Source organism: Anolis carolinensis, unplaced genomic scaffold, assembly GCF_035594765.1.
Source record: "Anolis carolinensis isolate JA03-04 unplaced genomic scaffold, rAnoCar3.1.pri scaffold_11, whole genome shotgun sequence".
NCBI lineage: Eukaryota > Metazoa > Chordata > Lepidosauria > Squamata > Dactyloidae > Anolis > Anolis carolinensis.
The window spans coordinates 22,727,070-22,742,030 of NW_026943822.1; the positions used below are offsets into that span (position 1 = coordinate 22,727,070).

A 14,961-nucleotide genomic window follows, 5' to 3' on the forward strand; every position below is an offset into this window, starting at 1 on the left:
GGCATCCTCAGAGGTTGTGAAGTCTGTTGGAAACTAGGCAAGTGAGGTTTACATATCTGTGGAATGATGTCCAGGGTGGGAGAAAGAACTCTTGTCTGTTGGAAGCAAGTGTGAATGTTGCAAATGGCCACCTTGATCAGCATTGAATGGCCTTGCTGCTTTAAAGCCTAGTGTAATGAAGTATGAATTTTTGGTTTACAGATGTTATGTTTGATTGTGTGCTTGTGTTTTAAAAGGGTGAGCATTACAGTTATTGCTTCTCTGCACTCAGAGGCTGGTTTCCATGGAGAAGTAGGTGGAGCCAACTGCCATTTTGATGAAGAAGTGCAGAGTTTAAAAAAAGGAGTTCAGTCTGTGCTCTGATGAGGCACAGGGAAGATTGATCCTAGGTTGAGGGGATCAAGGGAGACTCAATTGTTCATTTTGAGTCGGTTTAAAATAAGTTTGGTGACTTATTTTATGTAGTCTGTGTCCTAGTAAGAAACAGAGAATCTGTGATCGTATATCACAGGGGTGGCTACGGTTTAAAAGTGGCAGAGGATGAAGTTCTGACTACTTTAAGTTGAAGAAGTTACACTTTAGGGAGTTTGACTCATCTTATTCTAATATTGCACCTGTTAATGAAAGTTCCTCTAAGTGAGAACAATATTGTAACCACTAAGCTCTGTGCCTGAATAAACTTGTTATTGTTCCTCCAACAACCAAGCCTCTATCGCATATATAATAAACTAAGTTACGCTACCATCTTAAGTGAAGAAGAAGAAAGAAAAAAAACTAAAAGGTCTACTCTCTGAGTCTTTGGTGGCTGCATCTTTGCAAATTGGTGGCAGTCATTAGCTCTTTACACCTGGCTTTGGAGAGAATGCTTCTGGAACATGGCCAGACAGCCCAGAAAACTGACAGCAACACAGCGTTGTGATTGTCGTTATCTGTTCCTTGGGATCTTGGAAAGCCTTCATAACCTCACAACAGCATCATAGCAACAAAAGATCTGACTCGGTACCAAACAAATAGAATAATTCAGCGCCACTGGATCAATTAGCCGAATCAGAATATATTTACCGGTGGAAAATCAATTCGGATGTAATAGGGCTTTAATACCCATTTGGAGCTTCATGTTAGGTTCTCTTCTTCCAGTTGTGCTGTGGGTAAGTCTTGCCCAGAAGAAAGCACCAAGGCACACGCTGGGTAGATTCAAACAGGTTTTATTGTACGGAATACCAGAATCTTCTCTGTAGCCCATTTATATAGGGGTTCTCACATACCAGAGGGTAATTGAGGTTTTATGGCTGGCCAGTTTTATGGCTGGCATCTGGTTTTTGTCAGCGCTTGCTCTGTGTCCAGAGATGTCATAAGATCGGAGATCATGACACCTCGTATTAACGGCGCTGAGCAAGTCCATTAGAAAAGAAGTCAATGAATGTGGATAATGGGCACTAATAGGCACATGTGCTGTTGGCTTCCATGGCTGGACGGATGCACAAAAGGGTTTTGCATTGGCTAGGCCTGGTATAAATTCTTTACACCTGGCCTTTTGCCCTTAACCGGCCGGTCGAACAAAACGCTTGATGAAATTCTCCGCCTGACTCCCTTCCAGGTTGCATTGACAACAATGTTCTAATCAATGAGCATATGTCCTTGTGCACATAAATACCAAGGAAGGAGGAAAGAGTGAGGAGAAGGAGAAACACCCCTCTTGAACATTTTAATAAATGATACAGAATGAATTTCTGATGTTCTCCAAGTCGAATCAGATGGCGGCATAAGATGCTGGTAGAAGAGCGCCAAGCCATGGAATAAAAACTTACAGGGAGACATCTGCTCATCGAAGAGCTCGGGAAAGTTCTTTTTTGGGAACATAACTTACCAAATCTTCCAACTAACATGGGCACTAGGAAGGGAATTGTGCAAAAAAAAAAAAGAAGGAACTTTTTGAGGCTCTGGTTCTGTATATGTGGAAGAGCAGAGATTTATCACACAGTCTTAAGCTTCTTTAGGCAGAGATATGCATATTGCTCTTGTAATCTTCCATTTATAAGCAACTTGGTGTAATCCATATTTCCCAAACCAGGTGGATTAGAATTCCTTTATCTTTCAGATACAATTGTTTGTGCAATCTTATGGTTTCCAGCTTTTTAAAAAATGTCTACAAATGGGTACACTTAAACAAACGCACCTGTTGAAAAGCACATTTCAAACAAGTCAATTTTTTATCTAGTTGCATAATTATGCAGAAATTCCATTGCGGTTATTGAGCACAAGTGTCACAGACATAAACTGTATATTGACGGATTTCTACTAGCAAGCCTTGCTGATGTGTTGTCGAAGGCCAGAATCACTGGGATGCTGTGAGTTTTCCGGGCTGTATGGCCATGTTCCAGAAGCATTCTCTCCTGACATTTCACCCACGTCTATGGAAGGCATCTTCAGAGGTTGTGAGGACTGTTGTAATAACATGTTTCATGCATATGTTTATGTTTGATGTTTTTCTAGTTTTAATCTACAGTTGTATGTTTTTGATTTAGATATGTGATATATATTTATATATATGTGAGGCATTGAATTTTTCCATTTATTATGTTGTAAACCACTTTGAGTCCCCCGCAGGGGTGAGAAAAGCAGCATAGAAATGCCGTTAATAATAATAGTAATAATAATAATAATAACAACAACAACTCTTGTCTGCTTGAGGCAAGTGAGAATGTTGCAATTGTCCACCTCGATCATGTATTTATTTATTATTTACTTACTGTACTGATACCCTGACTTTCTCACCCCTGAAGGAATTAAATGAATTGAATTCAATGTCATTAGACATACGACATATATAGGCAGACACAGAGGCAATTTAATATTTTCCAGCTTCATAAGGGTATGCTCGATTCCGGCCACAAGGGGAAGCTGCCGCTTCACTGTCCACTTGTGACACCGAGTCCTTCATGGAGAACTTCCTCATTCTTCCATACACTGCTGGAAGGTTTTATGGTATCGTAAATTTGTTAAAGTAGCCTCCCCACATAGAGCAGTACCTACATTTCCTACTTGACAGATGCAACTGTCTTTCGGGCTGCATAGGTCAACAGCAAGCTAGACTATTAATGGTCGGGAGCTTACTCCGACTTGGGCTGGCTTCGAACTCATGACCTCTCAGTCAGTAATGATTTATTTACATATAGTATACACTAGCTGTGCCCGGCCACGCGTTGCTGTGGCGTTGTCTGGTGGTGTTGGTGAGAAATTGTTGAGGTAGTGGTGGTATTGAATGTCTGTTGTATGGTTGCCTTTATGTTTAGTATGCATTTGGTTGTTTGTGTACTGTGAAAGTGGTGAGGATAGAGGGGGTCTATGTTCCTGTGTAGTATTGTATAGTATACGTTGTCCATGTGTTGTGAATGCTTGGATTGTGTCCTGCTGCATAGTAGAAAGCGTTGGGCTGGATGGCCCTTAGGGGTCTCTCCAAACTCTTGTGCCTGTCCCCTGGGCTGAGTAGGTTGCTAGGAGACCAAGTGGGCGGAACTTAGCCTTGTAACTGGGAGCAATTGGATGAAAACAATTATTCCTTTCCCTCTAATTAGGACTTTATTTTTCTTTCCTTTTTGTTGTATCAACCTAGAGCCGTGGATGATGGGTTGTGTTGTCAAATTTCGAGGTTGGGGGGCCTGTAGTTTTGTTGTTTTGTCTGCTGCCCTAGATTGGCCTGTAGAGTCCAGTTTATGTGGTTCAGTTCACCTTGGAGGTTCTTTTTGTGGTTCTTTTTTGACTTGGGTGATGGTTGGAGTTTTTATGCAGGTATCTCTCCGTACGTGTAGGTTTTCCGTAAACTGTAAACTCACAGCAAGCCAGTGATTCCGGCCACGAAAGCCTTCGACAACACATCAATCACAATGCTATTTGTAAAGCAAGACTGGGATTCTCCTTGAGTGCACCCGGACTTCCGGAGCTACTGAAAAGCACCATCACAACTGCACATTTCTATGGATTTGGGTGCGTAACACCTTCAAATTCCCCCGGGCACCCACCCACAGATGCTCCAACAAGGGACTTGGCCTAAAATAAGCCGCAGATGGAAAGAAGTTCATTTTCTTCCTCCTTACAACAAATGCGTATGAAAAATGCATATCCAGAGAGAGCATCAAGGTATATTATCTTGTCTCCTTCTTCTCGGGATTTTTCATTCCCAAAGGATCTCACTCCTCTGCCTTTTTTCCTCCACGTTCATCATTTGCAAGCGGCTCCAGAAGAGCCAAGGTTGGTTTCTAGGCAGATTTATCACGGGTGCCATATTGCGCGATGGCCAAGCCTCATCATTCACCGCTTTTCCCACCATCCAGTCCAAAACAATAACAGAACAATCCGGCGCTCGGCTCTGGCAGGCTGCTTTGGGCTTGCTGTCAATTTAATTTCGCTTCAGAACGACAATAAGGCACACACACAAACTCCAAAGGACGTGAAAATTGCATGCCTGTGTGTGCAACATACTTGGTATTCTTCTGAAGCCGCGAAAACCCAGAGGCGATTCTATAGGGTCCCAATGCATTGGGATCTTTTGTTTACAGGAATACAAGCAGAGGCTGGCTATTCAAAGCAAACAAGACCCGAAAGTGGGCAGCAAAACTGCTGGCGGTGCATCGCTTTCCCAGTGATATAATGTTTCAGCCAACGCTACATCCCGATTGTATTGATTTTAGTTAAAAGTCTGCTTTCTATATTTGGATACTTTATGTTTCGGCTCTCTCTGCATTTGGAAGGCTCTATATGCCTTAAAGGCACCAGATTCTGTCTGAATTTGGAAGCTAAGTAGGGTCAGCCTTGGTTAGTATTGGGATGGGAGGTTACCAAGAAATACTAGGTACTGGAGACTCTATTTTAGAGGAAGGAACAAGAAAAACTATTTGTGGGTACTCCTTCCCTAAGGAAACACTATGGAATTTGTAGGGCACTATAAGCCAGTACATACACAAACACATACTCTAAAGCAGGTATGGGCAAACTTTGGCCCGCCGGGTGTTTTGGACTTCAATTCCCACAATTCCTAACAACCTACCTATGAGGCTCCAGCACCTTTGGGCAGTGAAGGCTATAGAACTTATAAAACTACAGCTCCATGATTCCATAGCAGCTAAAATGACATCAAAGTGTCTCGTCCTCCTCCCAGCATAAAGACGGTGCCAGGAGGATGGCTCGAGGAAGGCACGCAGTGGCTGAGAGCCCTGTGGAGCACTCTCAGTCACCATGTGTCTCGTCCTCCTCCCGGCACAAAGACAGTGCCAGAAGGATGGTTCAAAGAAGGCATGCGGTGGCTGAGAGCCCTACGGAGCACTCTCAGTCACCCCGTGTTTCGTCCTCCTCCCAGCATAAAGACGGTGCCAGGAGGATGGCTTGAGGAAGCTATGCAGTGGCTGAGAGCCCTATGGAGCACTCTCAGTCACCCCGTGTCTCGTCCTCCTCCCAGCATAAAGACGGTGCCAGGAGGATAGCTCAAGAAAGGCACGGAGTGGCTGAGAGCCCTACGGAGCACTCTCAGTCACCACATGTCTTGTTCTCCTCCCGGCATAAAGACAGTGCCAGGAGGATGGCTCAAGAAAGGCACGCAGTGGCTGAGAGCCTTACGGAGCAATCTCAGTCACCCCGTGTCTCATCCTCCTCCCGGCATAAAGACAGTGCCAGGAGGATGGCTCAAGGAAGGCACGCGGTGGCTGTGAGCCCTACAGAGCACTCTCAGTCACCCCGTGTCTTGTCCTCCTTCTGGCATAAAGACAGTGCCAGGAGGATGGTTCGAGGAAGGCACACAGTGGCTGAGAGCCCTACGGAGCACTCTCAGTCACCCCGTGTCTCGTCCTCCTCCCAGCATAAAGACAGTGCCAGGAGGATGGCTCGAGGAAGGCACGCGATGGCTGAGAGCCCTACGGAGCACTCTCAGTCACCACGTGTCTCACCCTCCTCCTGGCACAAAGACAGTGCCAGGAGGATGGCTCAAGGGAGGCATGAGGTGGCTGAGAGCTCTGCGGAGCACTCTCAGTCACCACGTGTCTCGCCCTCCTCCCAGCACAAAGACGGTGCCAGTAGGATGGTTCAAGGAAGGCACGCGGTGGCTGAGAGCCCTATGGAGCACTCTCAGTCACGACTTGTCTCCTCCTCCTCGCATAAAGACGGTGCCAGGAGGATGGCTCGAGGAAGGCACGCAGTGGCTGAGACCCCCACAGAGCACTCTCGGTCACCACGTGTCTTGTCCTCCTCCCGGCATAAAGACGGTGCCAGGAGGATGGTTCAAGGAAGGCACACAGTGGCTGAGAGCCCTACGGAGCACTCTCAGCCACCACCTGTCTCATCCTCCTCCTGGAATAATGCCAAGATGACGAGCTGAGAATTGGAAGAGGAGTATTGAGGCAGTTGTCATATGCCCAACCTTCCTCCCGGCATAAAGATGTGGTGAGCAGTCCCATCCTTATGCTGGGATGACAACCTGAGGATGACCTGGACCCTACCCTGACCCCTCCTGGGCCTTCCTTCCCTTCTGGCCAGACCCACAATGCGGCCCCAAGGCAAAAAAGTTTGCCCGTGCCTGGTGTCGATCCATCCTTGGTCTACAGTAGAAGCTGAAAAGCTTGAGTGATCTCTGCCGCTAACGGTTCCAGCAGCTGTAGCAAAGGAGAGGCTAAAACCCAATTGCCCATGCTATTTTCCTAAATTAAACTACAAACGATGGAGCCAATTCAGATTCCCCTTACGCAGCAATTCCTTATTAATCCTCACAGGAAAGGGATGGAGTTGGGGGGATGGAGAGACAATTAAACTCAAGCACAATGCTTTGAGAGACAAATGGATGCTGAAGCCAGAAAGACAGGACGATGCAGTCCCATGATGGACTTCTCAGAAGCAATAAAACAGACCACAGGGCTTGACGTGGAGACAAAGAACCTGGCTCAGCATCAAGCCAAAGAGTCTCCGTGAATTAGAAAGCTTCGGGTTTATCAGCTCTTCGCCCCGGCCCCCAGCTAATGGGAAAATGGCAGACTTCGCATTCATGCCTTCTCCTCCTTTCTGTCAAACATTCGCTGGAAATATGAATATTTTTCATACGTAAGGCTAAAAAATGGATTAGAGAGATTTAAAGATTCATATTCAAATAAAACCAGGATGCTTTCTTTTTGAGGCTGTTGGATGTGAAGTTCGAGAAGTCATGGATCATTTCGTTATGACAACCAGTTCTCCACGTTCAATGGGAGTAGGGTCATAAGACCCCATGAAAGTCAAAAACTAAAAGCCAATTCCCACTGGAAGATGACCATGGAATCATATTGAAGGACCTAGAGATTCTTCTCTCTAGGCATCTCTAGGTCCTCCAGCATGACTTCAGGGTCAACTTCTGGTGGAAGATCTAGAGATTCCTAAGGATAATATATTTTCATCATATCCACAAAAGTTAGACCTGACAATGTGGAGACCTGACTGTATATGACCACCACAGCAGGACTGTTATATACACAAAGATGGAAGAATTCAACAATATGTCTCATGGAGCAACGGATGTTGAAATGGATAGATTTGGCACAAAGTGAACACATTGTCTGGAGTGTTCGAACCCAATATGGGACCGGAATAGAACCCAGTATTGAACTGAAATGGAGAAATTGTCTGGAGTATTGGAACCCAATATGGAAGTGGAGTAGAACCCAATATGGAGGCGGAATAGAGAAATTGTCTGGAGTGTTGGAACTCAATATGGAAGTGGAATGGAATCCAATATGGAACTGGATTGGACAAATTGTCTGGAGTGTTGGAACCCAATATGGAAGTGGAACAGAGAAATTGACTCAAATGTTGGAAACCAATATGGAATTTGAATAGAACCCAAAATGGAACTGAAATGGACCACTTGTCTGGAGTGTTGGAACCCAATATGGAACTGAAATGGAGAAATTGTCTGGAGTATTAGAACCCAATATGGAAGCGGAGTAGAACCCAATATGGAAGTGAAGTAGAACCCAATATGGAAGTGGAATGGAATCCAATATGGAAGTGGAATAGAGAAATTGACTTGAATGTTGGAAACCAATATGGAATTGGAATAGAACCCAAAATGGAACTGAAGTGGACCACTTGTCTGGAGTGTTGGAACCCAATGTGGAAGTGGAACGGAACCCAATATGTAATTGGAATAGAGAAATTGACTCCAATGTTGGAACCCAAAATGGAACTGGAATAGAACCCAATATGAAACTGGAATGGACACAATGTGTGTGGTGTTGGAGTCCAAAATGGAACTGGAATGGATAGCTGTGGGAGTCTGAAAATTTCAGCCCAAAAAAATACCAGAAGTGACTGATTTCCCCATCCTTACAAAATTCTGTTTTGCCTGGTTCAAGGCAAGGACACGCATCCCAAATGCTTTCCTCTTGCCTGCGCCACCGAACCTCACAGCAAGCCAAAATGTCACTCAGTCGCACTCGGCGGGTCTTGACCTGTGAGTGTTGGCATGTGCAAATAAGATGTACAATCCTCACGCCGTGTTCAAGGGGCAGGTGCTTTGACAGAACATCAAAGGAGTAAAGGAGGTACAAGAGGAGTAAAAAGAAGGGAAAACACCTCTTGAAATATCTTAATAACACTAGCTGTCACACGTTTAGCACTATGCGTTGGAATCTCTCCTGAGATGTCAGGGCACCGTGTTTGGGGTCCCCAAACTAAGGCCCGTTATTATTATCTTCAATTGCAGTTTTATATAAATATTCAAAAACATTTAACCCACTGATGCCTCAAATAATGCAATTTTATTAATATCTATTTTTATTTTTGAAATTGACCCGTAGCTGTTGCATTTCCCACCCTCGTCTTATACTCGAGTCAATAAGTTTTCCCAGGTTTTGTGGTGCCTCGGCTTATATTCGGGTCGGCTTATACTCGAGTATATACGGTAGTTCTCCAATATTATAACTGATAGATCTTTGCTCTATATATGATTCTTGTTTGATTGATGGTGTCAGTTGCTCTGGGTCCAGCGCTGGGGAAAGCAGGGGTATCAATTAGTCCGTTATTAGAATGCGCTAATTGCATTGATTAATTAATTAGAGTGATTAATCATTTTAATTAATTATGATGGTTAATTACTTAATTAATTATATTAATTGATGATAGCTTGAGCTAACTAATTACAATATCCAATGAGCTGTACATAGGTTCTTTTGGTAGGAAGGGAGCAGAGCATGCCGGAATGTCTCTATGGGTGCAGCTGTCTACACTGTAGAATTAATTCAGTTTGACAACACTTGAACTGCCATGGCTCAATGCTATGGAATCCTGGGAGTTGTAGTTTGGGGAGGCACCAGTACTAATTGGCAGAGAAGGTACATATATATGTACCTTGAGAAACTACAACGCCGATTATTCCATCGCACTGACCAATAGCAATTAAAGTGGTATCGAACTGCGTTAATTTTACAACCTTGGTGCCCATTGCGCGACCTTGGACTTGACTGTTTTCAACGTAATATAGAAATAAATACTCCATTCAATAGGATAATTATGATTGATTTCAGCACCACGTCATTGCTTTGGATGTGGGAGAGCGATTAATAATAACAACCGTAAAATCACACCATATGTCTATGGATGTGAGTGACGATAATAATAGCTGTCAAACTATCAAATATAACTATGTAATAAGAGATATAATAATGCGACGTTGTGTCAAAACCTAGAAAACCTTCGACTTATTCCACCAACGGACCCCAAGGGAAATCATATTGATTATTTCAGAGGCGGGACAATAAACAACAACAACAACAAATTGTCAGAGCAAGAAAACAGAGCCTTGGGGTCCATCTACACTGGATGATTGACACAGTTAGTTGAGTCTCCTTGTGGAGAGAAAAAGCAAAGTATAAATAAACAACAAATAAACAACAACATATCACCTTAACTGCCATGGCTCAAAGCTCCGGAATCATGGGAGTTGTAGTTTGACAACCTCTTTCACCTTCTCTGCCCCAAAATGCCGGTGTCTCACCAAACTATAACTCCCAGGAACCCATAGCTTTGAGCAATAGAAGTTCAAGTGGTGCCGAACAGCATTGTTTTGGAAGTGGAACAACAAACAACAACAACAACACATCACCTTAATTGTCATGGCTCAAAGCTCTCACCAAACTATAACTCCCAGGACTCCATAACCTTGAGCAATGGAAGTTCAAGTGGTGACAAACTGCATTGTTTTGGAAGTGGAACAATAAACAACAACAATAACCACAACAAATTGTCAGAGCAATAGAACAGAGTCTGGGAGTCCATCTACACTGTATGATTGATAGTTAATTGAGTCTCCTTATGGAGAGAAAAAAGCTGGGTATAAATAAACAACAACAATACATCATCTTAACTGTCATGGCCCAACGCTCTCACCAAACTATAACTCCCAGGGCCCCACAGCCTTGAATCACAGCAGTTCAAGTGTTGCCAAAATGCATTGTTTTGGAGGTGGGACAATAAACAACAACAACAACACATCATCTTAACTGTCATGGCTCAAAGCTCTCACCAAACTATAACTCCCAGAGCCCCACAGTCTTGAATCATAGCCGTTCAAGTGTTGCCAAACTGAATTGTTTTGTAGGTGGGACAATAAACAACAACAACAAATTGTCAGAGCAAGAGAACAGAGTCTCAGGATCTATCTACATTGTATGATTGATACAATTAATTGAATCTCCTTGTGGAGAGAAAAAAAGCAGGGTATAAATAATCATAATCATAATCATTATTAGACACTAGACACTTGGGAAGTGTTCGACTTGTGATTTTGTGAAACGAAACCCAGCATATCTATCTTGTTTGCTGTGTCATACAATAAAAATAATAAATCACACAGTCCTTAATGCTTATACTCAGGTCAATAAGTTATCCCAATCCAACCTGCTGCCATGCAGGAAAAGCACAATCCAAGCCTTGTTTTGGAGGTGGGACACCAAACTATAACTCCCAGGATCCCATAGCCATGAGCCAGGGCAGTTCAAGCGGTGCCGTGGAATCACAGAATCTTGAAATCATAGTGCCTCATCAAACTGGAGCACCAATCCACTTTAAATCCGGTTTCTACAGAATTCTGGGATTTGTAGTTTGGTAAGGCCCAGGGCCGAGTTGTTTAAAGGGCCCTCCTTGAAGTGGATTTAAAGGGGATCCAAGCTCTGGTGTGACGAGGTCCTAGAGACTAATAGAAATGGAAGAAACTACATGGGCCATCCAGTCCAACCTGCTGCCTTGCAGGAAAAGCAGAATCAAAGTACAGTAGAGTCTCACTTATCCAACACTCGCTTATCCAACATTCTGGATTATCCAACGCATTTTTGGAGTCAATGTTTTCAATATACCGTGATATTTTGGTGCTAAATTCATAAATACAGTAATTATAACATAGCATTACTGCGTATTGAACTACTTTTTCTGTCAAATTTGTTGTATAACCTGATGTTTTGGTGCTTAATTTGTGAAATCATAACCTAATTTGATGTTTAATAGGCATTTTATTAATCTCTCCTTATTATCCAACATATTCGCTTATCCAACATTCTGCAGGCCTGTTTATGTTGGATAAGTGAGACTCTACTGTACCCCTGACTGCCTTGTTTTGGAGGTGGGACACCAAACTATAACTCCCAGGATCCAATAGCCATGATGAGCCAAATGTCAGAGGTCCAAATGATGCTGGGAAACTCATCTGCCAAGGAAAGAGGTCCTTTCAGCATCTTTTCAACCAACAACACAGCAAGGAGAGGGAAGAAGAAACTGGGTTTCCCTTGCGCACAGATTTCCCTTGCAGGACCCACACCCAAAGACACGGGACACTCACCTCCTTGGCGGCTCCTCCGTGTCCCTGGTGAACGTGGGAAGGGTCTCCAGACCCGTGTCAGGGTGAGGAATCCAAGGGAGGAGTGGAGATGGAAGATAGCCCACGAATCCCCAAAAAACAGAGGATGGAAAGAAGAATAATCCTTGGCTGGTGGGAGCGGCGAGCCTTTCCTTCTCTCTCTCTTTCAGGGCTTAGTTCCGACCCCGGTTAATGGGACGCCTGAAGGCAGCCGGGAGCAAGAGGCGTCGGAGGGGAAGGCAAAGGCAAAGGCGGCGGAGGGTCCAGGCTTCCCGAGGGGCGCATCCTCCCTCCTCGGCCCCGGAGAGGCGCAGGCGGAGGCGGAGACCCAGGCGGACGAGGAGGCAGCCAGGTCGAGCGGCGCGACTCACATCTTCCGCCTCGGCTCGCCTCCCGAATGCGGCGGAGGAAGCGCGGCAGGGTGGTCTCCTCCTGGGATATAGGAGACCCCGGCAGGAGGAGAGACAGAAAGAGAGAGAGAGACGGAGAGGAGGAAGGGAAGGAGGAGGGAGGAGCCAAGCTCCCCGCCCTCTCTCTCTCTCTCTCTCTCTCTCTCCTTCGCCTTCCCTCCTCTCTCTCTCCCTCTCTTTCCTTCCCTCTCCCTTTCTCTCTTTCCTCCCACCCTCTGCCTTTTTCTTTCTTTCCTTCCCTCCCACCCTTTCTCTCTCTCTTTCCTTCCACCCTCTGTCTTTTTCTTTCTTTCTTTCTTTCTTTCTTTCTTTCTTTCTTTCTTTCTTTCTTTCTTTCTTTCTTTCTTTCCTTCTCTCTCTCTTTCTTTCTCTCCCCTCCCTCCCTCTCACCTTTTCTTTCTCTCTCTCTTTTCCATCCTTTCTTTTCTGCTCCCTTTCTGCCTCCTTCCTTCCCTCCCTCCCTCCCTTTCTCTCTCTCTTTACTCCTACTGTCTCTTTTTCCTTCCTTCCTTCTCTCTCCCTTTCTTTCTCTCCCCTCCCTCCCTCTCACCTTTTCTTTCTTTCTCCCTCTCTCTCTTCCTCCCTCTCTCCCTTTCTCTTTTGCTCCCTCTCCGCCTCTCTTTTCTTCTTTCCTTCCTTCCCTCTCCCTTTCTCTCTCTTTCCTTCCACCCTCAAGTCTCTTTTCTTCCTTCCTTCCTTCGTTCCTTCCCTCCCTCTCTCCCTCTCTCCCTCTTCCTTTCTCTCTCTCTTTCCTTCCACCCTCTGTCTCTTTCTTTCCTTCCTTCTCTCTCTCTCTCTTTCTTTACCTTCCCTTCCTCCCTCTCACCTTTTCTTTTTTCTCTCTCTCTTTTCCATTCTTTCTTTTCTGCTCCCTCTCTTCCTCCTTCCTTCCTTCCCTCTTCCTTTCTCTCTCTCTTTCCATCTCATTCCTTCCTTTCTCTTTCCTCCTACCCTCTGTCTCTTTCCTTCCTTCCTTCCTTCCTTCCTTCCTTCCTTCCTTCCTTCCTTCCTTCCTTCCTTCCTTCCTTCTCTCTTTCTTTATCTTCCTCCCTCCCAGCCACCTTTTCTTTCTCTTTTTTCACCCTTTCTCCCTTTCTTTTCTGCTCCCTCTCTGCCTCCTTCCTTCCTTCCTTCCCTCTTCCTTTCTCTCTCTCTTTCCTCTCACCACTCTCTCTTTCCATCTCTTTTCTTCCTTTCTCTTTCCTCCTACCCTCTGTCTTTTTCTTTCTTTCTTTCTTTCTTTCTTTCTTTCCTGCCTTCCTTCCTTCCTTCCTTCTCTCTCTTTCTTTATCTTCCTCCCTCCCAGCCACCTTTTCTTTCTCTTTTTTTCACCCTTTCTTCCTTTCTTTTCTGCTCCCTCTCTGCTCCTTCCTTCCTTCCCTCCCTCCCTCCCTCTTCCTTTCTCTCTCTCTTTCCTCCTACCCTCTGTCTCTTTCCTTCCTTCCTTCCTTCCTTCCTTCCTTCTCTCCTCCTCCTCCTTTTCTCTCTCTTTCTTCCCTCCCAGTCTCTTTTTCCTTCTCTCTTTACCAACCCCCTCTTCCCCCTTTCTCTCTCTTTCCCGCCTTCTTTCTCTTTCTCCCTCTCTCTTTGCTCCTCTAGCCTCACTTTCTTTCTTTTCCCCTTCTATCCTTATTGCTACTCATAAGAAGTAAGTTAGTCAATGGTTTGGAGCAACATCTTTGGTCCAAGAGGGTCTTGGGTTGGGGAAGGGGCAATCATATACAGCCAGAACCCTCAGATCCATCCGAACCTTTCCCTCTCTTTCAGCTTCTTTGACTAATTCTCTGCATCCTATGCAAAGGACTCCAGGCAGGAAAAGCCAGGAGATGAAGCTTTTCAATGCTAATTAATTAACTGCAACATTCACACTGACCTCACTGACAAAGAGTTCTTCTCTCACCCTGGACTTTCCACAGATATATATAAACCTTCCTTGCTGAGTTTCTCCATACCTCACAACCTCTGAGGATGCCTGCCATAGATGTGGGCGAAACGTCAGGAGAGAATGCTTCTGGAACCTAGCCTGGAAAACATACAACTCTGTGACTCCAGCACTGCTTTCTTCTCCTGTTTGTGCTCTTCTTGCCCTTTTCTCCACCCCATATCCCGCTCCCTGCTCTCCACCCCAAGGCTATAACACATTGACTCATTTTTCAACTCCGAGACGTTTTCCCCGAGTGAGAATCGCTCGCACAGAGTCCGACTCGCCGTAATGATAATTAGGGTTATTTCCCCAGTGTGCATCACTTTTGCTTGTCAGCATTGCGTTTCATGCGTTTGCTTAACTGCAAGGGCCGATGTGGCAGCATTTAAAAGGCCGGCCAGAACAAAAATAAAGCCAGACTAGATAGGTTGGCTTAAGAGTGGCCGAGCTGGGCAGAAAGTAACCCAACAGTGCGGTATTTCAGCAGGAAATTATTATTTATTTGTTATTATTTATTAATCATTTATTTATTATCATTATTCTTATTATTTATTTATTTATTATTTATTTTGGGGGCCCAGTGGCAAAGTGTGTTAAAACACTGAGGTGCTGAACTTGCGGACCAAAAGGTCCCAGGTTCAAATCCCAGGAGCAGAATAAGCACCCGCTGTTAGCCCCAGCTCATGCCAACCTAGCAGTTCAAAAACATGCAAATGTGAGTAGATCAATAGGTACCGCTTCTGCAGGAAGGTAACGGCGCTCCATGC

The 14,961-nt window shown here is 44.8% G+C and overlaps 1 protein-coding gene across 2 annotated transcripts in view; it reads right to left on the reverse strand.

Moving 5' to 3' along the window:
* The window catches only part of lingo1 (leucine rich repeat and Ig domain containing 1), a 386,928-nt gene extending 374,609 nt beyond the window's left edge, over positions 1 to 12,319 (reverse strand). For both annotated transcript variants that reach the window (XM_062963431.1, XM_062963430.1), the window contains exon 1: positions 11,843 to 12,319. The gene's annotated coding sequence lies outside the window, so the exon portion shown is untranslated. The remainder of the gene's footprint in view (positions 1 to 11,842) is intronic.
* Positions 12,320 to 14,961: the final 2,642 nt, after the last annotated feature.